Source organism: Ambystoma mexicanum, chromosome 1q (genome assembly GCF_040938575.1).
Source record: "Ambystoma mexicanum isolate Mex_15411 chromosome 1q, UKY_AmexF1_1, whole genome shotgun sequence".
Lineage (NCBI taxonomy): Eukaryota > Metazoa > Chordata > Amphibia > Caudata > Ambystomatidae > Ambystoma > Ambystoma mexicanum.
This window is the reverse complement of record NC_090922.1, coordinates 593,190,444-593,210,286: the sequence shown is the minus strand read 5'-3', so window position 1 is coordinate 593,210,286 and position 19,843 is coordinate 593,190,444. Positions and strand designations below refer to the sequence as shown.

General features: G+C 54.8%; 22 non-coding genes across 22 annotated transcripts; all 22 read right to left on the bottom strand.

The window, feature by feature from the left end:
* Positions 1–580: 580 nt before the first annotated feature.
* LOC138564631 (U5 spliceosomal RNA) lies at positions 581–696 on the bottom strand. The gene has a single exon (XR_011300572.1). It is a non-coding gene; the product is annotated as a U5 spliceosomal RNA (small nuclear RNA).
* A 799-nt stretch (positions 697–1,495) lies between these two features.
* LOC138564630 (U5 spliceosomal RNA) lies at positions 1,496–1,611 on the bottom strand. Its single transcript, XR_011300571.1, has one exon. It is a non-coding gene; the product is annotated as a U5 spliceosomal RNA (small nuclear RNA).
* An 806-nt stretch (positions 1,612–2,417) lies between these two features.
* On the bottom strand, positions 2,418–2,533 carry LOC138564629 (U5 spliceosomal RNA). Its single transcript, XR_011300570.1, has one exon. It is a non-coding gene; the product is annotated as a U5 spliceosomal RNA (small nuclear RNA).
* Positions 2,534–3,332: 799 nt separating this feature from the next.
* Positions 3,333–3,448, bottom strand: LOC138565141 (U5 spliceosomal RNA). Its single transcript, XR_011301053.1, has one exon. It is a non-coding gene; the product is annotated as a U5 spliceosomal RNA (small nuclear RNA).
* Positions 3,449–4,224: 776 nt separating this feature from the next.
* On the bottom strand, positions 4,225–4,340 carry LOC138564628 (U5 spliceosomal RNA). Its single transcript, XR_011300569.1, has one exon. It is a non-coding gene; the product is annotated as a U5 spliceosomal RNA (small nuclear RNA).
* Positions 4,341–5,116: 776 nt separating this feature from the next.
* Positions 5,117–5,232, bottom strand: LOC138564626 (U5 spliceosomal RNA). The gene has a single exon (XR_011300568.1). It is a non-coding gene; the product is annotated as a U5 spliceosomal RNA (small nuclear RNA).
* Positions 5,233–6,031: 799 nt separating this feature from the next.
* Positions 6,032–6,147, bottom strand: LOC138564625 (U5 spliceosomal RNA). The gene has a single exon (XR_011300567.1). It is a non-coding gene; the product is annotated as a U5 spliceosomal RNA (small nuclear RNA).
* An 806-nt stretch (positions 6,148–6,953) lies between these two features.
* On the bottom strand, positions 6,954–7,069 carry LOC138564624 (U5 spliceosomal RNA). The gene has a single exon (XR_011300566.1). It is a non-coding gene; the product is annotated as a U5 spliceosomal RNA (small nuclear RNA).
* A 788-nt stretch (positions 7,070–7,857) lies between these two features.
* On the bottom strand, positions 7,858–7,973 carry LOC138565140 (U5 spliceosomal RNA). Its single transcript, XR_011301052.1, has one exon. It is a non-coding gene; the product is annotated as a U5 spliceosomal RNA (small nuclear RNA).
* A 776-nt stretch (positions 7,974–8,749) lies between these two features.
* LOC138564623 (U5 spliceosomal RNA) lies at positions 8,750–8,865 on the bottom strand. Its single transcript, XR_011300565.1, has one exon. It is a non-coding gene; the product is annotated as a U5 spliceosomal RNA (small nuclear RNA).
* Positions 8,866–9,664: 799 nt separating this feature from the next.
* On the bottom strand, positions 9,665–9,780 carry LOC138564621 (U5 spliceosomal RNA). Its single transcript, XR_011300563.1, has one exon. It is a non-coding gene; the product is annotated as a U5 spliceosomal RNA (small nuclear RNA).
* Positions 9,781–10,586: 806 nt separating this feature from the next.
* LOC138564620 (U5 spliceosomal RNA) lies at positions 10,587–10,702 on the bottom strand. Its single transcript, XR_011300562.1, has one exon. It is a non-coding gene; the product is annotated as a U5 spliceosomal RNA (small nuclear RNA).
* Positions 10,703–11,501: 799 nt separating this feature from the next.
* LOC138565139 (U5 spliceosomal RNA) lies at positions 11,502–11,617 on the bottom strand. Its single transcript, XR_011301051.1, has one exon. It is a non-coding gene; the product is annotated as a U5 spliceosomal RNA (small nuclear RNA).
* Positions 11,618–12,393: 776 nt separating this feature from the next.
* Positions 12,394–12,509, bottom strand: LOC138564619 (U5 spliceosomal RNA). Its single transcript, XR_011300561.1, has one exon. It is a non-coding gene; the product is annotated as a U5 spliceosomal RNA (small nuclear RNA).
* Positions 12,510–13,308: 799 nt separating this feature from the next.
* On the bottom strand, positions 13,309–13,424 carry LOC138564618 (U5 spliceosomal RNA). The gene has a single exon (XR_011300560.1). It is a non-coding gene; the product is annotated as a U5 spliceosomal RNA (small nuclear RNA).
* An 806-nt stretch (positions 13,425–14,230) lies between these two features.
* Positions 14,231–14,346, bottom strand: LOC138564617 (U5 spliceosomal RNA). Its single transcript, XR_011300559.1, has one exon. It is a non-coding gene; the product is annotated as a U5 spliceosomal RNA (small nuclear RNA).
* A 799-nt stretch (positions 14,347–15,145) lies between these two features.
* Positions 15,146–15,261, bottom strand: LOC138565138 (U5 spliceosomal RNA). Its single transcript, XR_011301050.1, has one exon. It is a non-coding gene; the product is annotated as a U5 spliceosomal RNA (small nuclear RNA).
* A 776-nt stretch (positions 15,262–16,037) lies between these two features.
* Positions 16,038–16,153, bottom strand: LOC138564615 (U5 spliceosomal RNA). Its single transcript, XR_011300558.1, has one exon. It is a non-coding gene; the product is annotated as a U5 spliceosomal RNA (small nuclear RNA).
* Positions 16,154–16,952: 799 nt separating this feature from the next.
* LOC138564614 (U5 spliceosomal RNA) lies at positions 16,953–17,068 on the bottom strand. Its single transcript, XR_011300557.1, has one exon. It is a non-coding gene; the product is annotated as a U5 spliceosomal RNA (small nuclear RNA).
* Positions 17,069–17,874: 806 nt separating this feature from the next.
* On the bottom strand, positions 17,875–17,990 carry LOC138564613 (U5 spliceosomal RNA). Its single transcript, XR_011300556.1, has one exon. It is a non-coding gene; the product is annotated as a U5 spliceosomal RNA (small nuclear RNA).
* Positions 17,991–18,789: 799 nt separating this feature from the next.
* On the bottom strand, positions 18,790–18,905 carry LOC138565137 (U5 spliceosomal RNA). The gene has a single exon (XR_011301049.1). It is a non-coding gene; the product is annotated as a U5 spliceosomal RNA (small nuclear RNA).
* Positions 18,906–19,681: 776 nt separating this feature from the next.
* LOC138564612 (U5 spliceosomal RNA) lies at positions 19,682–19,797 on the bottom strand. The gene has a single exon (XR_011300555.1). It is a non-coding gene; the product is annotated as a U5 spliceosomal RNA (small nuclear RNA).
* Positions 19,798–19,843: the final 46 nt, after the last annotated feature.

Here is a 19,843-nt window from a genome sequence, read left to right as displayed (position 1 = left end):
TGGGTATGCAAATTTCTCCAGACCGCAGGCCATGTAACATTGGCCAAAAGGCAGGCAGAGTCTGCTTTTGCTTGAGGACTCCCCTCGTTTACATAAGGTCTAGGGCTTCTGGGAGGCAGGCGTGAGATTTTCTTTTGGGCCCCAGAGATGGGGCTCCTCCCCCAGGATGTTGAAGAAGCAGCCCGCTCTCTCCTTTCTCAGGACACAGGGGTCATTTTCCGCCCTCACCCTGTCTTGCACGGGTGCTGGGCCTCCTGGGCTGCCAGCGGGCAAAGGACGGCGTTTGTCAGGCGTTCGTCAGCCGATCGGGGCCCGGGCCCAAACCCCTGCCCACTGGGGCCATATCCTCCTGGATGCTAGCTTGGAGCCAGCCTCTGCTGGCTCACCAGCAGGTGGCGACAGCAGCAAGCATTAGCTAAAGGCTCCCCCCTCTGGCTACCACTGCAAGGCATCAGCCTGGCTGTGCTGCAAGGACCCCTGCAAAGGCTGACTGACAGCTGGGGGGTGCAAGCCAACAGCTGAAAAGCAGGCTTTGCGCTTTCATTTGCTCTGTTTCTTTTTTTTTTTAACCAGCATAGGTAACCCTGCACTTGGCAGGGCTTCAAAAAATTGAGTGAAACTCTTTAATGTTCCTCTCCACGGAAATCTTTAGTAAAAGGCGAAAGATTTATTCGGTTTGAAGAGAAACCAGAGTATGCGCTCTAGTGGCCCCGACTGCGGCCGCAAAAAATGCAACACCTCACTAGCTCAGGGTGACTTAGTGAAGCAGTGCACACGATGACGCTTTTTGAGATGAAGCGAATGGAGAATGCTATCGGGCTCCGAACCCGTGGCAGAATGACTTTATTTGCAAGCAATCCCATCCAAAGTCATGAAACCTGGCAGGGGATTGTGGGTATGCAAATTTCTCCAGACCGCAGGCCATGTGACATTGGCCAAAAGGCAGGCAGAGTCTGCCTTTGCCTGAGGACTCCCCTCGTTTACATAAGGTCTAGGGCTTCTGGGAGGCAGGCGTGAGATTTTCTTTTGGGCCCCAGAGATGGGGCTCCTCCCCCAGGATGTTGAAAAAGCAGCCCGCTCTCTCCTTTCTCAGGACACAGGGGTCATTTTCCGCCCTCACCCTGTCTTGCACGGGTGCTGGGCCTCCTGGGCTGCCAGGTTCTTTTGCCCGCCAGGGCAAAGCCCGCCGGGCAAAGGACGGCGTTTGTCAGGCGTTTGTCAGGCGATCGGGGCCCGGGCCCAAACCCCTGCCCACTGGGGCCATATCCTCCTGGATGCTAGCTTGGAGCCAGCCTCTGCTGGCTCACCAGCAGGTGGCGACAGCAGCAAGCATTAGCTAAAGGCTCCCCCCTCTGGCTACCACTGCAAGGCATCAGCCTGGCTGTGCTGCGAGGACCCCTGCAAAGGCTGACTGACAGCTGGGGGGTGCAAGCCAACAGCTGAAAAGCAGGCTTTGCGCTTTCATTTGCTCTGTTTCTTTTTAACCAGCATAGGTAACCCTGCACTTGGCAGGGCTTCAAAAAATTGAGTGAAACTCTTTAATGTTCCTCTCCACGGAAATCTTTAGTAAAAGGCGAAAGATTTATTCGGTTTGAAGAGAAACCAGAGTATGCGCTCTAGTGGCCCCGACTGCGGCCGCAAAAAATGCAACACCTCACTAGCTCAGGGTGACTTAGTGAAGCAGTGCACACGATGACGCTTTTTGAGATGAAGCGAATGGAGAATGCTATCGGGCTCCGAACCCGTGGCAGAATGACTTTATTTGCAAGCAATCCCATCCAAAGTCATGAAACCTGGCAGGGGATTGTGGGTATGCAAATTTCTCCAGACCGCAGGCCATGTGACATTGGCCAAAAGGCAGGCAGAGTCTGCCTTTGCCTGAGGACTCCCCTCGTTTACATAAGGTCTAGGGCTTCTGGGAGGCAGGCGTGAGATTTTCTTTTGGGCCCCAGAGATGGGGCTCCTCCCCCAGGATGTTGAAAAAGCAGCCCGCTCTCTCCTTTCTCAGGACACAGGGGTCATTTTCCGCCCTCACCCTGTCTTGCACGGGTGCTGGGCCTCCTGGGCTGCCAGGTTCTTTTGCCCGCCAGGGCAAAGCCCGCCGGGCAAAGGACGGCGTTTGTCAGGCGTTTGTCAGGCGATCGGGGCCCGGGCCCAAACCCCTGCCCACTGGGGCCATATCCTCCTGGATGCTAGCTTGGAGCCAGCCTCTGCTGGCTCACCAGCAGGTGGCGACAGCAGCAAGCATTAGCTAAAGGCTCCCCCCTCTGGCTACCACTGCAAGGCATCAGCCTGGCTGTGCTGCGAGGACCCCTGCAAAGGCTGACTGACAGCTGGGGGGTGCAAGCCAACAGCTGAAAAGCAGGCTTTGCGCTTTCATTTGCTCTGTTTCTTTTTTTTTTTTAACCAGCATAGGTAACCCTGCACTTGGCAGGGCTTCAAAAAATTGAGTGAAACTCTTTAATGTTCCTCTCCACGGAAATCTTTAGTAAAAGGCGAAAGATTTATTCGGTTTGAAGAGAAACCAGAGTATGCGCTCTAGTGGCCCCGACTGCGGCCGCAAAAAATGCAACACCTCACTAGCTCAGGGTGACTTAGTGAAGCAGTGCACACGATGACGCTTTTTGAGATGAAGCGAATGGAGAATGCTATCGGGCTCCGAACCCGTGGCAGAATGACTTTATTTGCAAGCAATCCCATCCAAAGTCATGAAACCTGGCAGGGGATTGTGGGTATGCAAATTTCTCCAGACCGCAGGCCATGTGACATTGGCCAAAAGGCAGGCAGAGTCTGCCTTTGCCTGAGGACTCCCCTCGTTTACATAAGGTCTAGGGCTTCTGGGAGGCAGGCGTGAGATTTTCTTTTGGGCCCCAGAGATGGGGCTCCTCCCCCAGGATGTTGAAAAAGCAGCCCACTCTCTCCTTTCTCAGGACACAGGGGTCATTTTCCGCCCTCACCCTGTCTTGCACGGGTGCTGGGCCTCCTGGGCTGCCAGGTTCTTTTGCCCGCCAGGGCAAAGCCCGCCGGGCAAAGGACGGCGTTTGTCAGGCGTTCGTCAGACGATCGGGGCCCGGGCCCAAACCCCTGCCCACTGGGGCCATATCCTCCTGGATGCTAGCTTGGAGCCAGCCTCTGCTGGCTCACCAGCAGGTGGCGACAGCAGCAAGCATTAGCTAAAGGCTCCCCCCTCTGGCTACCACTGCAAGGCATCAGCCTGGCTGTGCTGCGAGGACCCCTGCAAAGGCTGACTGACAGCTGGGGGGTGCAAGCCAACAGCTGAAAAGCAGGCTTTGCGCTTTCATTTGCTCTGTTTCTTTTTAACCAGCATAGGTAACCCTGCACTTGGCAGGGCTTCAAAACATTGAGTGAAACTCTTTAATGTTCCTCTCCACGGAAATCTTTAGTAAAAGGCGAAAGATTTATTCGGTTTGAAGAGAAACCAGAGTATGCGCTCTAGTGGCCCCGACTGCGGCCGCAAAAAATGCAACACCTCACTAGCTCAGGGTGACTTAGTGAAGCAGTGCACACGATGACGCTTTTTGAGATGAAGCGAATGGAGAATGCCATCGGGCTCCGAACCCGTGGCAGAATGACTTTATTTGCAAGCAATCCCATCCAAAGTCATGAAACCTGGCAGGGGATTGTGGGTATGCAAATTTCTCCAGACCGCAGGCCATGTAACATTGGCCAAAAGGCAGGCAGAGTCTGCTTTTGCTTGAGGACTCCCCTCGTTTACATAAGGTCTAGGGCTTCTGGGAGGCAGGCGTGAGATTTTCTTTTGGGCCCCAGAGATGGGGCTCCTCCCCCAGGATGTTGAAGAAGCAGCCCGCTCTCTCCTTTCTCAGGACACAGGGGTCATTTTCCGCCCTCACCCTGTCTTGCACGGGTGCTGGGCCTCCTGGGCTGCCAGCGGGCAAAGGACGGCGTTTGTCAGGCGTTCGTCAGCCGATCGGGGCCCGGGCCCAAACCCCTGCCCACTGGGGCCATATCCTCCTGGATGCTAGCTTGGAGCCAGCCTCTGCTGGCTCACCAGCAGGTGGCGACAGCAGCAAGCATTAGCTAAAGGCTCCCCCCTCTGGCTACCACTGCAAGGCATCAGCCTGGCTGTGCTGCAAGGACCCCTGCAAAGGCTGACTGACAGCTGGGGGGTGCAAGCCAACAGCTGAAAAGCAGGCTTTGCGCTTTCATTTGCTCTGTTTCTTTTTTTTTTTAACCAGCATAGGTAACCCTGCACTTGGCAGGGCTTCAAAAAATTGAGTGAAACTCTTTAATGTTCCTCTCCACGGAAATCTTTAGTAAAAGGCGAAAGATTTATTCGGTTTGAAGAGAAACCAGAGTATGCGCTCTAGTGGCCCCGACTGCGGCCGCAAAAAATGCAACACCTCACTAGCTCAGGGTGACTTAGTGAAGCAGTGCACACGATGACGCTTTTTGAGATGAAGCGAATGGAGAATGCTATCGGGCTCCGAACCCGTGGCAGAATGACTTTATTTGCAAGCAATCCCATCCAAAGTCATGAAACCTGGCAGGGGATTGTGGGTATGCAAATTTCTCCAGACCGCAGGCCATGTGACATTGGCCAAAAGGCAGGCAGAGTCTGCCTTTGCCTGAGGACTCCCCTCGTTTACATAAGGTCTAGGGCTTCTGGGAGGCAGGCGTGAGATTTTCTTTTGGGCCCCAGAGATGGGGCTCCTCCCCCAGGATGTTGAAAAAGCAGCCCGCTCTCTCCTTTCTCAGGACACAGGGGTCATTTTCCGCCCTCACCCTGTCTTGCACGGGTGCTGGGCCTCCTGGGCTGCCAGCGGGCAAAGGACGGCGTTTGTCAGGCGTTCGTCAGCCGATCGGGGCCCGGGCCCAAACCCCTGCCCACTGGGGCCATATCCTCCTGGATGCTAGCTTGGAGCCAGCCTCTGCTGGCTCACCAGCAGGTGGCGACAGCAGCAAGCATTAGCTAAAGGCTCCCCCCTCTGGCTACCACTGCAAAGCATCAGCCTGGCTGTGCTGCGAGGACCCCTGCAAAGGCTGACTGACAGCTGGGGGGTGCAAGCCAACAGCTGAAAAGCAGGCTTTGCGCTTTCATTTGCTCTGTTTCTTTTTTTTTTTAACCAGCATAGGTAACCCTGCACTTGGCAGGGCTTCAAAAAATTGAGTGAAACTCTTTAATGTTCCTCTCCACGGAAATCTTTAGTAAAAGGCGAAAGATTTATTCGGTTTGAAGAGAAACCAGAGTATGCGCTCTAGTGGCCCCGACTGCGGCCGCAAAAAATGCAACACCTCACTAGCTCAGGGTGACTTAGTGAAGCAGTGCACACGATGACGCTTTTTGAGATGAAGCGAATGGAGAATGCTATCGGGCTCCGAACCCGTGGCAGAATGACTTTATTTGCAAGCAATCCCATCCAAAGTCATGAAACCTGGCAGGGGATTGTGGGTATGCAAATTTCTCCAGACCGCAGGCCATGTGACATTGGCCAAAAGGCAGGCAGAGTCTGCCTTTGCCTGAGGACTCCCCTCGTTTACATAAGGTCTAGGGCTTCTGGGAGGCAGGCGTGAGATTTTCTTTTGGGCCCCAGAGATGGGGCTCCTCCCCCAGGATGTTGAAAAAGCAGCCCGCTCTCTCCTTTCTCAGGACACAGGGGTCATTTTCCGCCCTCACCCTGTCTTGCACGGGTGCTGGGCCTCCTGGGCTGCCAGGTTCTTTTGCCCGCCAGGGCAAAGCCCGCCGGGCAAAGGACGGCGTTTGTCAGGCGTTTGTCAGGCGATCGGGGCCCGGGCCCAAACCCCTGCCCACTGGGGCCATATCCTCCTGGATGCTAGCTTGGAGCCAGCCTCTGCTGGCTCACCAGCAGGTGGCGACAGCAGCAAGCATTAGCTAAAGGCTCCCCCCTCTGGCTACCACTGCAAGGCATCAGCCTGGCTGTGCTGCGAGGACCCCTGCAAAGGCTGACTGACAGCTGGGGGGTGCAAGCCAACAGCTGAAAAGCAGGCTTTGCGCTTTCATTTGCTCTGTTTCTTTTTAACCAGCATAGGTAACCCTGCACTTGGCAGGGCTTCAAAAAATTGAGTGAAACTCTTTAATGTTCCTCTCCACGGAAATCTTTAGTAAAAGGCGAAAGATTTATTCGGTTTGAAGAGAAACCAGAGTATGCGCTCTAGTGGCCCCGACTGCGGCCGCAAAAAATGCAACACCTCACTAGCTCAGGGTGACTTAGTGAAGCAGTGCACACGATGACGCTTTTTGAGATGAAGCGAATGGAGAATGCTATCGGGCTCCGAACCCGTGGCAGAATGACTTTATTTGCAAGCAATCCCATCCAAAGTCATGAAACCTGGCAGGGGATTGTGGGTATGCAAATTTCTCCAGACCGCAGGCCATGTGACATTGGCCAAAAGGCAGGCAGAGTCTGCCTTTGCCTGAGGACTCCCCTCGTTTACATAAGGTCTAGGGCTTCTGGGAGGCAGGCGTGAGATTTTCTTTTGGGCCCCAGAGATGGGGCTCCTCCCCCAGGATGTTGAAAAAGCAGCCCGCTCTCTCCTTTCTCAGGACACAGGGGTCATTTTCCGCCCTCACCCTGTCTTGCACGGGTGCTGGGCCTCCTGGGCTGCCAGGTTCTTTTGCCCGCCAGGGCAAAGCCCGCCGGGCAAAGGACGGCGTTTGTCAGGCGTTTGTCAGGCGATCGGGGCCCGGGCCCAAACCCCTGCCCACTGGGGCCATATCCTCCTGGATGCTAGCTTGGAGCCAGCCTCTGCTGGCTCACCAGCAGGTGGCGACAGCAGCAAGCATTAGCTAAAGGCTCCCCCCTCTGGCTACCACTGCAAGGCATCAGCCTGGCTGTGCTGCGAGGACCCCTGCAAAGGCTGACTGACAGCTGGGGGGTGCAAGCCAACAGCTGAAAAGCAGGCTTTGCGCTTTCATTTGCTCTGTTTCTTTTTTTTTTTTAACCAGCATAGGTAACCCTGCACTTGGCAGGGCTTCAAAAAATTGAGTGAAACTCTTTAATGTTCCTCTCCACGGAAATCTTTAGTAAAAGGCGAAAGATTTATTCGGTTTGAAGAGAAACCAGAGTATGCGCTCTAGTGGCCCCGACTGCGGCCGCAAAAAATGCAACACCTCACTAGCTCAGGGTGACTTAGTGAAGCAGTGCACACGATGACGCTTTTTGAGATGAAGCGAATGGAGAATGCTATCGGGCTCCGAACCCGTGGCAGAATGACTTTATTTGCAAGCAATCCCATCCAAAGTCATGAAACCTGGCAGGGGATTGTGGGTATGCAAATTTCTCCAGACCGCAGGCCATGTGACATTGGCCAAAAGGCAGGCAGAGTCTGCCTTTGCCTGAGGACTCCCCTCGTTTACATAAGGTCTAGGGCTTCTGGGAGGCAGGCGTGAGATTTTCTTTTGGGCCCCAGAGATGGGGCTCCTCCCCCAGGATGTTGAAAAAGCAGCCCACTCTCTCCTTTCTCAGGACACAGGGGTCATTTTCCGCCCTCACCCTGTCTTGCACGGGTGCTGGGCCTCCTGGGCTGCCAGGTTCTTTTGCCCGCCAGGGCAAAGCCCGCCGGGCAAAGGACGGCGTTTGTCAGGCGATCGGGGCCCGGGCCCAAACCCCTGCCCACTGGGGCCATATCCTCCTGGATGCTAGCTTGGAGCCAGCCTCTGCTGGCTCACCAGCAGGTGGCGACAGCAGCAAGCATTAGCTAAAGGCTCCCCCCTCTGGCTACCACTGCAAGGCATCAGCCTGGCTGTGCTGCGAGGACCCCTGCAAAGGCTGACTGACAGCTGGGGGGTGCAAGCCAACAGCTGAAAAGCAGGCTTTGCGCTTTCATTTGCTCTGTTTCTTTTTAACCAGCATAGGTAACCCTGCACTTGGCAGGGCTTCAAAACATTGAGTGAAACTCTTTAATGTTCCTCTCCACGGAAATCTTTAGTAAAAGGCGAAAGATTTATTCGGTTTGAAGAGAAACCAGAGTATGCGCTCTAGTGGCCCCGACTGCGGCCGCAAAAAATGCAACACCTCACTAGCTCAGGGTGACTTAGTGAAGCAGTGCACACGATGACGCTTTTTGAGATGAAGCGAATGGAGAATGCCATCGGGCTCCGAACCCGTGGCAGAATGACTTTATTTGCAAGCAATCCCATCCAAAGTCATGAAACCTGGCAGGGGATTGTGGGTATGCAAATTTCTCCAGACCGCAGGCCATGTAACATTGGCCAAAAGGCAGGCAGAGTCTGCTTTTGCTTGAGGACTCCCCTCGTTTACATAAGGTCTAGGGCTTCTGGGAGGCAGGCGTGAGATTTTCTTTTGGGCCCCAGAGATGGGGCTCCTCCCCCAGGATGTTGAAGAAGCAGCCCGCTCTCTCCTTTCTCAGGACACAGGGGTCATTTTCCGCCCTCACCCTGTCTTGCACGGGTGCTGGGCCTCCTGGGCTGCCAGCGGGCAAAGGACGGCGTTTGTCAGGCGTTCGTCAGCCGATCGGGGCCCGGGCCCAAACCCCTGCCCACTGGGGCCATATCCTCCTGGATGCTAGCTTGGAGCCAGCCTCTGCTGGCTCACCAGCAGGTGGCGACAGCAGCAAGCATTAGCTAAAGGCTCCCCCCTCTGGCTACCACTGCAAGGCATCAGCCTGGCTGTGCTGCAAGGACCCCTGCAAAGGCTGACTGACAGCTGGGGGGTGCAAGCCAACAGCTGAAAAGCAGGCTTTGCGCTTTCATTTGCTCTGTTTCTTTTTTTTTTTAACCAGCATAGGTAACCCTGCACTTGGCAGGGCTTCAAAAAATTGAGTGAAACTCTTTAATGTTCCTCTCCACGGAAATCTTTAGTAAAAGGCGAAAGATTTATTCGGTTTGAAGAGAAACCAGAGTATGCGCTCTAGTGGCCCCGACTGCGGCCGCAAAAAATGCAACACCTCACTAGCTCAGGGTGACTTAGTGAAGCAGTGCACACGATGACGCTTTTTGAGATGAAGCGAATGGAGAATGCTATCGGGCTCCGAACCCGTGGCAGAATGACTTTATTTGCAAGCAATCCCATCCAAAGTCATGAAACCTGGCAGGGGATTGTGGGTATGCAAATTTCTCCAGACCGCAGGCCATGTGACATTGGCCAAAAGGCAGGCAGAGTCTGCCTTTGCCTGAGGACTCCCCTCGTTTACATAAGGTCTAGGGCTTCTGGGAGGCAGGCGTGAGATTTTCTTTTGGGCCCCAGAGATGGGGCTCCTCCCCCAGGATGTTGAAAAAGCAGCCCGCTCTCTCCTTTCTCAGGACACAGGGGTCATTTTCCGCCCTCACCCTGTCTTGCACGGGTGCTGGGCCTCCTGGGCTGCCAGGTTCTTTTGCCCGCCAGGGCAAAGCCCGCCGGGCAAAGGACGGCGTTTGTCAGGCGTTTGTCAGGCGATCGGGGCCCGGGCCCAAACCCCTGCCCACTGGGGCCATATCCTCCTGGATGCTAGCTTGGAGCCAGCCTCTGCTGGCTCACCAGCAGGTGGCGACAGCAGCAAGCATTAGCTAAAGGCTCCCCCCTCTGGCTACCACTGCAAGGCATCAGCCTGGCTGTGCTGCGAGGACCCCTGCAAAGGCTGACTGACAGCTGGGGGGTGCAAGCCAACAGCTGAAAAGCAGGCTTTGCGCTTTCATTTGCTCTGTTTCTTTTTAACCAGCATAGGTAACCCTGCACTTGGCAGGGCTTCAAAAAATTGAGTGAAACTCTTTAATGTTCCTCTCCACGGAAATCTTTAGTAAAAGGCGAAAGATTTATTCGGTTTGAAGAGAAACCAGAGTATGCGCTCTAGTGGCCCCGACTGCGGCCGCAAAAAATGCAACACCTCACTAGCTCAGGGTGACTTAGTGAAGCAGTGCACACGATGACGCTTTTTGAGATGAAGCGAATGGAGAATGCTATCGGGCTCCGAACCCGTGGCAGAATGACTTTATTTGCAAGCAATCCCATCCAAAGTCATGAAACCTGGCAGGGGATTGTGGGTATGCAAATTTCTCCAGACCGCAGGCCATGTGACATTGGCCAAAAGGCAGGCAGAGTCTGCCTTTGCCTGAGGACTCCCCTCGTTTACATAAGGTCTAGGGCTTCTGGGAGGCAGGCGTGAGATTTTCTTTTGGGCCCCAGAGATGGGGCTCCTCCCCCAGGATGTTGAAAAAGCAGCCCGCTCTCTCCTTTCTCAGGACACAGGGGTCATTTTCCGCCCTCACCCTGTCTTGCACGGGTGCTGGGCCTCCTGGGCTGCCAGGTTCTTTTGCCCGCCAGGGCAAAGCCCGCCGGGCAAAGGACGGCGTTTGTCAGGCGTTTGTCAGGCGATCGGGGCCCGGGCCCAAACCCCTGCCCACTGGGGCCATATCCTCCTGGATGCTAGCTTGGAGCCAGCCTCTGCTGGCTCACCAGCAGGTGGCGACAGCAGCAAGCATTAGCTAAAGGCTCCCCCCTCTGGCTACCACTGCAAGGCATCAGCCTGGCTGTGCTGCGAGGACCCCTGCAAAGGCTGACTGACAGCTGGGGGGTGCAAGCCAACAGCTGAAAAGCAGGCTTTGCGCTTTCATTTGCTCTGTTTCTTTTTTTTTTTTAACCAGCATAGGTAACCCTGCACTTGGCAGGGCTTCAAAAAATTGAGTGAAACTCTTTAATGTTCCTCTCCACGGAAATCTTTAGTAAAAGGCGAAAGATTTATTCGGTTTGAAGAGAAACCAGAGTATGCGCTCTAGTGGCCCCGACTGCGGCCGCAAAAAATGCAACACCTCACTAGCTCAGGGTGACTTAGTGAAGCAGTGCACACGATGACGCTTTTTGAGATGAAGCGAATGGAGAATGCTATCGGGCTCCGAACCCGTGGCAGAATGACTTTATTTGCAAGCAATCCCATCCAAAGTCATGAAACCTGGCAGGGGATTGTGGGTATGCAAATTTCTCCAGACCGCAGGCCATGTGACATTGGCCAAAAGGCAGGCAGAGTCTGCCTTTGCCTGAGGACTCCCCTCGTTTACATAAGGTCTAGGGCTTCTGGGAGGCAGGCGTGAGATTTTCTTTTGGGCCCCAGAGATGGGGCTCCTCCCCCAGGATGTTGAAAAAGCAGCCCACTCTCTCCTTTCTCAGGACACAGGGGTCATTTTCCGCCCTCACCCTGTCTTGCACGGGTGCTGGGCCTCCTGGGCTGCCAGGTTCTTTTGCCCGCCAGGGCAAAGCCCGCCGGGCAAAGGACGGCGTTTGTCAGGCGTTTGTCAGGCGATCGGGGCCCGGGCCCAAACCCCTGCCCACTGGGGCCATATCCTCCTGGATGCTAGCTTGGAGCCAGCCTCTGCTGGCTCACCAGCAGGTGGCGACAGCAGCAAGCATTAGCTAAAGGCTCCCCCCTCTGGCTACCACTGCAAGGCATCAGCCTGGCTGTGCTGCGAGGACCCCTGCAAAGGCTGACTGACAGCTGGGGGGTGCAAGCCAACAGCTGAAAAGCAGGCTTTGCGCTTTCATTTGCTCTGTTTCTTTTTAACCAGCATAGGTAACCCTGCACTTGGCAGGGCTTCAAAACATTGAGTGAAACTCTTTAATGTTCCTCTCCACGGAAATCTTTAGTAAAAGGCGAAAGATTTATTCGGTTTGAAGAGAAACCAGAGTATGCGCTCTAGTGGCCCCGACTGCGGCCGCAAAAAATGCAACACCTCACTAGCTCAGGGTGACTTAGTGAAGCAGTGCACACGATGACGCTTTTTGAGATGAAGCGAATGGAGAATGCCATCGGGCTCCGAACCCGTGGCAGAATGACTTTATTTGCAAGCAATCCCATCCAAAGTCATGAAACCTGGCAGGGGATTGTGGGTATGCAAATTTCTCCAGACCGCAGGCCATGTAACATTGGCCAAAAGGCAGGCAGAGTCTGCTTTTGCTTGAGGACTCCCCTCGTTTACATAAGGTCTAGGGCTTCTGGGAGGCAGGCGTGAGATTTTCTTTTGGGCCCCAGAGATGGGGCTCCTCCCCCAGGATGTTGAAGAAGCAGCCCGCTCTCTCCTTTCTCAGGACACAGGGGTCATTTTCCGCCCTCACCCTGTCTTGCACGGGTGCTGGGCCTCCTGGGCTGCCAGCGGGCAAAGGACGGCGTTTGTCAGGCGTTCGTCAGCCGATCGGGGCCCGGGCCCAAACCCCTGCCCACTGGGGCCATATCCTCCTGGATGCTAGCTTGGAGCCAGCCTCTGCTGGCTCACCAGCAGGTGGCGACAGCAGCAAGCATTAGCTAAAGGCTCCCCCCTCTGGCTACCACTGCAAGGCATCAGCCTGGCTGTGCTGCAAGGACCCCTGCAAAGGCTGACTGACAGCTGGGGGGTGCAAGCCAACAGCTGAAAAGCAGGCTTTGCGCTTTCATTTGCTCTGTTTCTTTTTTTTTTTAACCAGCATAGGTAACCCTGCACTTGGCAGGGCTTCAAAAAATTGAGTGAAACTCTTTAATGTTCCTCTCCACGGAAATCTTTAGTAAAAGGCGAAAGATTTATTCGGTTTGAAGAGAAACCAGAGTATGCGCTCTAGTGGCCCCGACTGCGGCCGCAAAAAATGCAACACCTCACTAGCTCAGGGTGACTTAGTGAAGCAGTGCACACGATGACGCTTTTTGAGATGAAGCGAATGGAGAATGCTATCGGGCTCCGAACCCGTGGCAGAATGACTTTATTTGCAAGCAATCCCATCCAAAGTCATGAAACCTGGCAGGGGATTGTGGGTATGCAAATTTCTCCAGACCGCAGGCCATGTGACATTGGCCAAAAGGCAGGCAGAGTCTGCCTTTGCCTGAGGACTCCCCTCGTTTACATAAGGTCTAGGGCTTCTGGGAGGCAGGCGTGAGATTTTCTTTTGGGCCCCAGAGATGGGGCTCCTCCCCCAGGATGTTGAAAAAGCAGCCCGCTCTCTCCTTTCTCAGGACACAGGGGTCATTTTCCGCCCTCACCCTGTCTTGCACGGGTGCTGGGCCTCCTGGGCTGCCAGGTTCTTTTGCCCGCCAGGGCAAAGCCCGCCGGGCAAAGGACGGCGTTTGTCAGGCGTTTGTCAGGCGATCGGGGCCCGGGCCCAAACCCCTGCCCACTGGGGCCATATCCTCCTGGATGCTAGCTTGGAGCCAGCCTCTGCTGGCTCACCAGCAGGTGGCGACAGCAGCAAGCATTAGCTAAAGGCTCCCCCCTCTGGCTACCACTGCAAGGCATCAGCCTGGCTGTGCTGCGAGGACCCCTGCAAAGGCTGACTGACAGCTGGGGGGTGCAAGCCAACAGCTGAAAAGCAGGCTTTGCGCTTTCATTTGCTCTGTTTCTTTTTAACCAGCATAGGTAACCCTGCACTTGGCAGGGCTTCAAAAAATTGAGTGAAACTCTTTAATGTTCCTCTCCACGGAAATCTTTAGTAAAAGGCGAAAGATTTATTCGGTTTGAAGAGAAACCAGAGTATGCGCTCTAGTGGCCCCAACTGCGGCCGCAAAAAATGCAACACCTCACTAGCTCAGGGTGACTTAGTGAAGCAGTGCACACGATGACGCTTTTTGAGATGAAGCGAATGGAGAATGCTATCGGGCTCCGAACCCGTGGCAGAATGACTTTATTTGCAAGCAATCCCATCCAAAGTCATGAAACCTGGCAGGGGATTGTGGGTATGCAAATTTCTCCAGACCGCAGGCCATGTGACATTGGCCAAAAGGCAGGCAGAGTCTGCCTTTGCCTGAGGACTCCCCTCGTTTACATAAGGTCTAGGGCTTCTGGGAGGCAGGCGTGAGATTTTCTTTTGGGCCCCAGAGATGGGGCTCCTCCCCCAGGATGTTGAAAAAGCAGCCCGCTCTCTCCTTTCTCAGGACACAGGGGTCATTTTCCGCCCTCACCCTGTCTTGCACGGGTGCTGGGCCTCCTGGGCTGCCAGGTTCTTTTGCCCGCCAGGGCAAAGCCCGCCGGGCAAAGGACGGCGTTTGTCAGGCGTTTGTCAGGCGATCGGGGCCCGGGCCCAAACCCCTGCCCACTGGGGCCATATCCTCCTGGATGCTAGCTTGGAGCCAGCCTCTGCTGGCTCACCAGCAGGTGGCGACAGCAGCAAGCATTAGCTAAAGGCTCCCCCCTCTGGCTACCACTGCAAGGCATCAGCCTGGCTGTGCTGCGAGGACCCCTGCAAAGGCTGACTGACAGCTGGGGGGTGCAAGCCAACAGCTGAAAAGCAGGCTTTGCGCTTTCATTTGCTCTGTTTCTTTTTTTTTTTTAACCAGCATAGGTAACCCTGCACTTGGCAGGGCTTCAAAAAATTGAGTGAAACTCTTTAATGTTCCTCTCCACGGAAATCTTTAGTAAAAGGCGAAAGATTTATTCGGTTTGAAGAGAAACCAGAGTATGCGCTCTAGTGGCCCCGACTGCGGCCGCAAAAAATGCAACACCTCACTAGCTCAGGGTGACTTAGTGAAGCAGTGCACACGATGACGCTTTTTGAGATGAAGCGAATGGAGAATGCTATCGGGCTCCGAACCCGTGGCAGAATGACTTTATTTGCAAGCAATCCCATCCAAAGTCATGAAACCTGGCAGGGGATTGTGGGTATGCAAATTTCTCCAGACCGCAGGCCATGTGACATTGGCCAAAAGGCAGGCAGAGTCTGCCTTTGCCTGAGGACTCCCCTCGTTTACATAAGGTCTAGGGCTTCTGGGAGGCAGGCGTGAGATTTTCTTTTGGGCCCCAGAGATGGGGCTCCTCCCCCAGGATGTTGAAAAAGCAGCCCACTCTCTCCTTTCTCAGGACACAGGGGTCATTTTCCGCCCTCACCCTGTCTTGCACGGGTGCTGGGCCTCCTGGGCTGCCAGGTTCTTTTGCCCGCCAGGGCAAAGCCCGCCGGGCAAAGGACGGCGTTTGTCAGGCGTTCGTCAGCCGATCGGGGCCCGGGCCCAAACCCCTGCCCACTGGGGCCATATCCTCCTGGATGCTAGCTTGGAGCCAGCCTCTGCTGGCTCACCAGCAGGTGGCGACAGCAGCAAGCATTAGCTAAAGGCTCCCCCCTCTGGCTACCACTGCAAGGCATCAGCCTGGCTGTGCTGCGAGGACCCCTGCAAAGGCTGACTGACAGCTGGGGGGTGCAAGCCAACAGCTGAAAAGCAGGCTTTGCGCTTTCATTTGCTCTGTTTCTTTTTAACCAGCATAGGTAACCCTGCACTTGGCAGGGCTTCAAAACATTGAGTGAAACTCTTTAATGTTCCTCTCCACGGAAATCTTTAGTAAAAGGCGAAAGATTTATTCGGTTTGAAGAGAAACCAGAGTATGCGCTCTAGTGGCCCCGACTGCGGCCGCAAAAAATGCAACACCTCACTAGCTCAGGGTGACTTAGTGAAGCAGTGCACACGATGACGCTTTTTGAGATGAAGCGAATGGAGAATGCCATCGGGCTCCGAACCCGTGGCAGAATGACTTTATTTGCAAGCAATCCCATCCAAAGTCATGAAACCTGGCAGGGGATTGTGGGTATGCAAATTTCTCCAGACCGCAGGCCATGTAACATTGGCCAAAAGGCAGGCAGAGTCTGCTTTTGCTTGAGGACTCCCCTCGTTTACATAAGGTCTAGGGCTTCTGGGAGGCAGGCGTGAGATTTTCTTTTGGGCCCCAGAGATGGGGCTCCTCCCCCAGGATGTTGAAGAAGCAGCCCGCTCTCTCCTTTCTCAGGACACAGGGGTCATTTTCCGCCCTCACCCTGTCTTGCACGGGTGCTGGGCCTCCTGGGCTGCCAGCGGGCAAAGGACGGCGTTTGTCAGGCGTTCGTCAGCCGATCGGGGCCCGGGCCCAAACCCCTGCCCACTGGGGCCATATCCTCCTGGATGCTAGCTTGGAGCCAGCCTCTGCTGGCTCACCAGCAGGTGGCGACAGCAGCAAGCATTAGCTAAAGGCTCCCCCCTCTGGCTACCACTGCAAGGCATCAGCCTGGCTGTGCTGCAAGGACCCCTGCAAAGGCTGACTGACAGCTGGGGGGTGCAAGCCAACAGCTGAAAAGCAGGCTTTGCGCTTTCATTTGCTCTGTTTCTTTTTTTTTTTAACCAGCATAGGTAACCCTGCACTTGGCAGGGCTTCAAAAAATTGAGTGAAACTCTTTAATGTTCCTCTCCACGGAAATCTTTAGTAAAAGGCGAAAGATTTATTCGGTTTGAAGAGAAACCAGAGTATGCGCTCTAGTGGCCCCGACTGCGGCCGCAAAAAATGCAACACCTCACTAGCTCAGGGTGACTTAGTGAAGCAGTGCACACGATGACGCTTTTTGAGATGAAGCGAATGGAGAATGCTATCGGGCTCCGAACCCGTGGCAGAATGACTTTATTTGCAAGCAATCCCATCCAAAGTCATGAAACCTGGCAGGGGATTGTGGGTATGCAAATTTCTCCAGACCGCAGGCCATGTGACATTGGCCAAAAGGCAGGCAGAGTCTGCCTTTGCCTGAGGACTCCCCTCGTTTACATAAGGTCTAGGGCTTCTGGGAGGCAGGCGTGAGATTTTCTTTTGGGCCCCAGAGATGGGGCTCCTCCCCCAGGATGTTGAAAAAGCAGCCCGCTCTCTCCTTTCTCAGGACACAGGGGTCATTTTCCGCCCTCACCCTGTCTTGCACGGGTGCTGGGCCTCCTGGGCTGCCAGGTTCTTTTGCCCGCCAGGGCAAAGCCCGCCGGGCAAAGGACGGCGTTTGTCAGGCGTTTGTCAGGCGATCGGGGCCCGGGCCCAAACCCCTGCCCACTGGGGCCATATCCTCCTGGATGCTAGCTTGGAGCCAGCCTCTGCTGGCTCACCAGCAGGTGGCGACAGCAGCAAGCATTAGCTAAAGGCTCCCCCCTCTGGCTACCACTGCAAGGCATCAGCCTGGCTGTGCTGCGAGGACCCCTGCAAAGGCTGACTGACAGCTGGGGGGTGCAAGCCAACAGCTGAAAAGCAGGCTTTGCGCTTTCATTTGCTCTGTTTCTTTTTAACCAGCATAGGTAACCCTGCACTTGGCAGGGCTTCAAAAAATTGAGTGAAACTCTTTAATGTTCCTCTCCACGGAAATCTTTAGTAAAAGGCGAAAGATTTATTCGGTTTGAAGAGAAACCAGAGTATGCGCTCTAGTGGCCCCGACTGCGGCCGCAAAAAATGCAACACCTCACTAGCTCAGGGTGACTTAGTGAAGCAGTGCACACGATGACGCTTTTTGAGATGAAGCGAATGGAGAATGCTATCGGGCTCCGAACCCGTGGCAGAATGACTTTATTTGCAAGCAATCCCATCCAAAGTCATGAAACCTGGCAGGGGATTGTGGGTATGCAAATTTCTCCAGACCGCAGGCCATGTGACATTGGCCAAAAGGCAGGCAGAGTCTGCCTTTGCCTGAGGACTCCCCTCGTTTACATAAGGTCTAGGGCTTCTGGGAGGCAGGCGTGAGATTTTCTTTTGGGCCCCAGAGATGGGGCTCCTCCCCCAGGATGTTGAAAAAGCAGCCCGCTCTCTCCTTTCTCAGGACACAGGGGTCATTTTCCGCCCTCACCCTGTCTTGCACGGGTGCTGGGCCTCCTGGGCTGCCAGGTTCTTTTGCCCGCCAGGGCAAAGCCCGCCGGGCAAAGGACGGCGTTTGTCAGGCGTTTGTCAGGCGATCGGGGCCCGGGCCCAAACCCCTGCCCACTGGGGCCATATCCTCCTGGATGCTAGCTTGGAGCCAGCCTCTGCTGGCTCACCAGCAGGTGGCGACAGCAGCAAGCATTAGCTAAAGGCTCCCCCCTCTGGCTACCACTGCAAGGCATCAGCCTGGCTGTGCTGCGAGGACCCCTGCAAAGGCTGACTGACAGCTGGGGGGTGCAAGCCAACAGCTGAAAAGCAGGCTTTGCGCTTTCATTTGCTCTGTTTCTTTTTTTTTTTTAACCAGCATAGGTAACCCTGCACTTGGCAGGGCTTCAAAAAATTGAGTGAAACTCTTTAATGTTCCTCTCCACGGAAATCTTTAGTAAAAGGCGAAAGATTTATTCGGTTTGAAGAGAAACCAGAGTATGCGCTCTAGTGGCCCCGACTGCGGCCGCAAAAAATGCAACACCTCACTAGCTCAGGGTGACTTAGTGAAGCAGTGCACACGATGACGCTTTTTGAGATGAAGCGAATGGAGAATGCTATCGGGCTCCGAACCCGTGGCAGAATGACTTTATTTGCAAGCAATCCCATCCAAAGTCATGAAACCTGGCAGGGGATTGTGGGTATGCAAATTTCTCCAGACCGCAGGCCATGTGACATTGGCCAAAAGGCAGGCAGAGTCTGCCTTTGCCTGAGGACTCCCCTCGTTTACATAAGGTCTAGGGCTTCTGGGAGGCAGGCGTGAGATTTTCTTTTGGGCCCCAGAGATGGGGCTCCTCCCCCAGGATGTTGAAAAAGCAGCCCACTCTCTCCTTTCTCAGGACACAGGGGTCATTTTCCGCCCTCACCCTGTCTTGCACGGGTGCTGGGCCTCCTGGGCTGCCAGGTTCTTTTGCCCGCCAGGGCAAAGCCCGCCGGGCAAAGGACGGCGTTTGTCAGGCGTTCGTCAGACGATCGGGGCCCGGGCCCAAACCCCTGCCCACTGGGGCCATATCCTCCTGGATGCTAGCTTGGAGCCAGCCTCTGCTGGCTCACCAGCAGGTGGCGACAGCAGCAAGCATTAGCTAAAGGCTCCCCCCTCTGGCTACCACTGCAAGGCATCAGCCTGGCTGTGCTGCGAGGACCCCTGCAAAGGCTGACTGACAGCTGGGGGGTGCAAGCCAACAGCTGAAAAGCAGGCTTTGCGCTTTCATTTGCTCTGTTTCTTTTTAACCAGCATAGGTAACCCTGCACTTGGCAGGGCTTCAAAACATTGAGTGAAACTCTTTAATGTTCCTCTCCACGGAAATCTTTAGTAAAAGGCGAAAGATTTATTCGGTTTGAAGAGAAACCAGAGTATGCGCTCTAGTGGCCCCGACTGCGGCCGCAAAAAATGCAACACCTCACTAGCTCAGGGTGACTTAGTGAAGCAGTGCACACGATGACGCTTTTTGAGATGAAGCGAATGGAGAATGCCATCGGGCTCCGAACCCGTGGCAGAATGACTTTATTTGCAAGCAATCCCATCCAAAGTCATGAAACCTGGCAGGGGATTGTGGGTATGCAAATTTCTCCAGACCGCAGGCCATGTAACATTGGCCAAAAGGCAGGCAGAGTCTGCTTTTGCTTGAGGACTCCCCTCGTTTACATAAGGTCTAGGGCTTCTGGGAGGCAGGCGTGAGATTTTCTTTTGGGCCCCAGAGATGGGGCTCCTCCCCCAGGATGTTGAAGAAGCAGCCCGCTCTCTCCTTTCTCAGGACACAGGGGTCATTTTCCGCCCTCACCCTGTCTTGCACGGGTGCTGGGCCTCCTGGGCTGCCAGCGGGCAAAGGACGGCGTTTGTCAGGCGTTCGTCAGCCGATCGGGGCCCGGGCCCAAACCCCTGCCCACTGGGGCCATATCCTCCTGGATGCTAGCTTGGAGCCAGCCTCTGCTGGCTCACCAGCAGGTGGCGACAGCAGCAAGCATTAGCTAAAGGCTCCCCCCTCTGGCTACCACTGCAAGGCATCAGCCTGGCTGTGCTGCAAGGACCCCTGCAAAGGCTGACTGACAGCTGGGGGGTGCAAGCCAACAGCTGAAAAGCAGGCTTTGCGCTTTCATTTGCTCTGTTTCTTTTTTTTTTTAACCAGCATAGGTAACCCTGCACTTGGCAGGGCTTCAAAAAATTGAGTGAAACTCTTTAATGTTCCTCTCCACGGAAATCTTTAGTAAAAGGCGAAAGATTTATTCGGTTTGAAGAGAAACCAGAGTATGCGCTCTAGTGGCCCCGACTGCGGCCGCAAAAAATGCAACACCTCA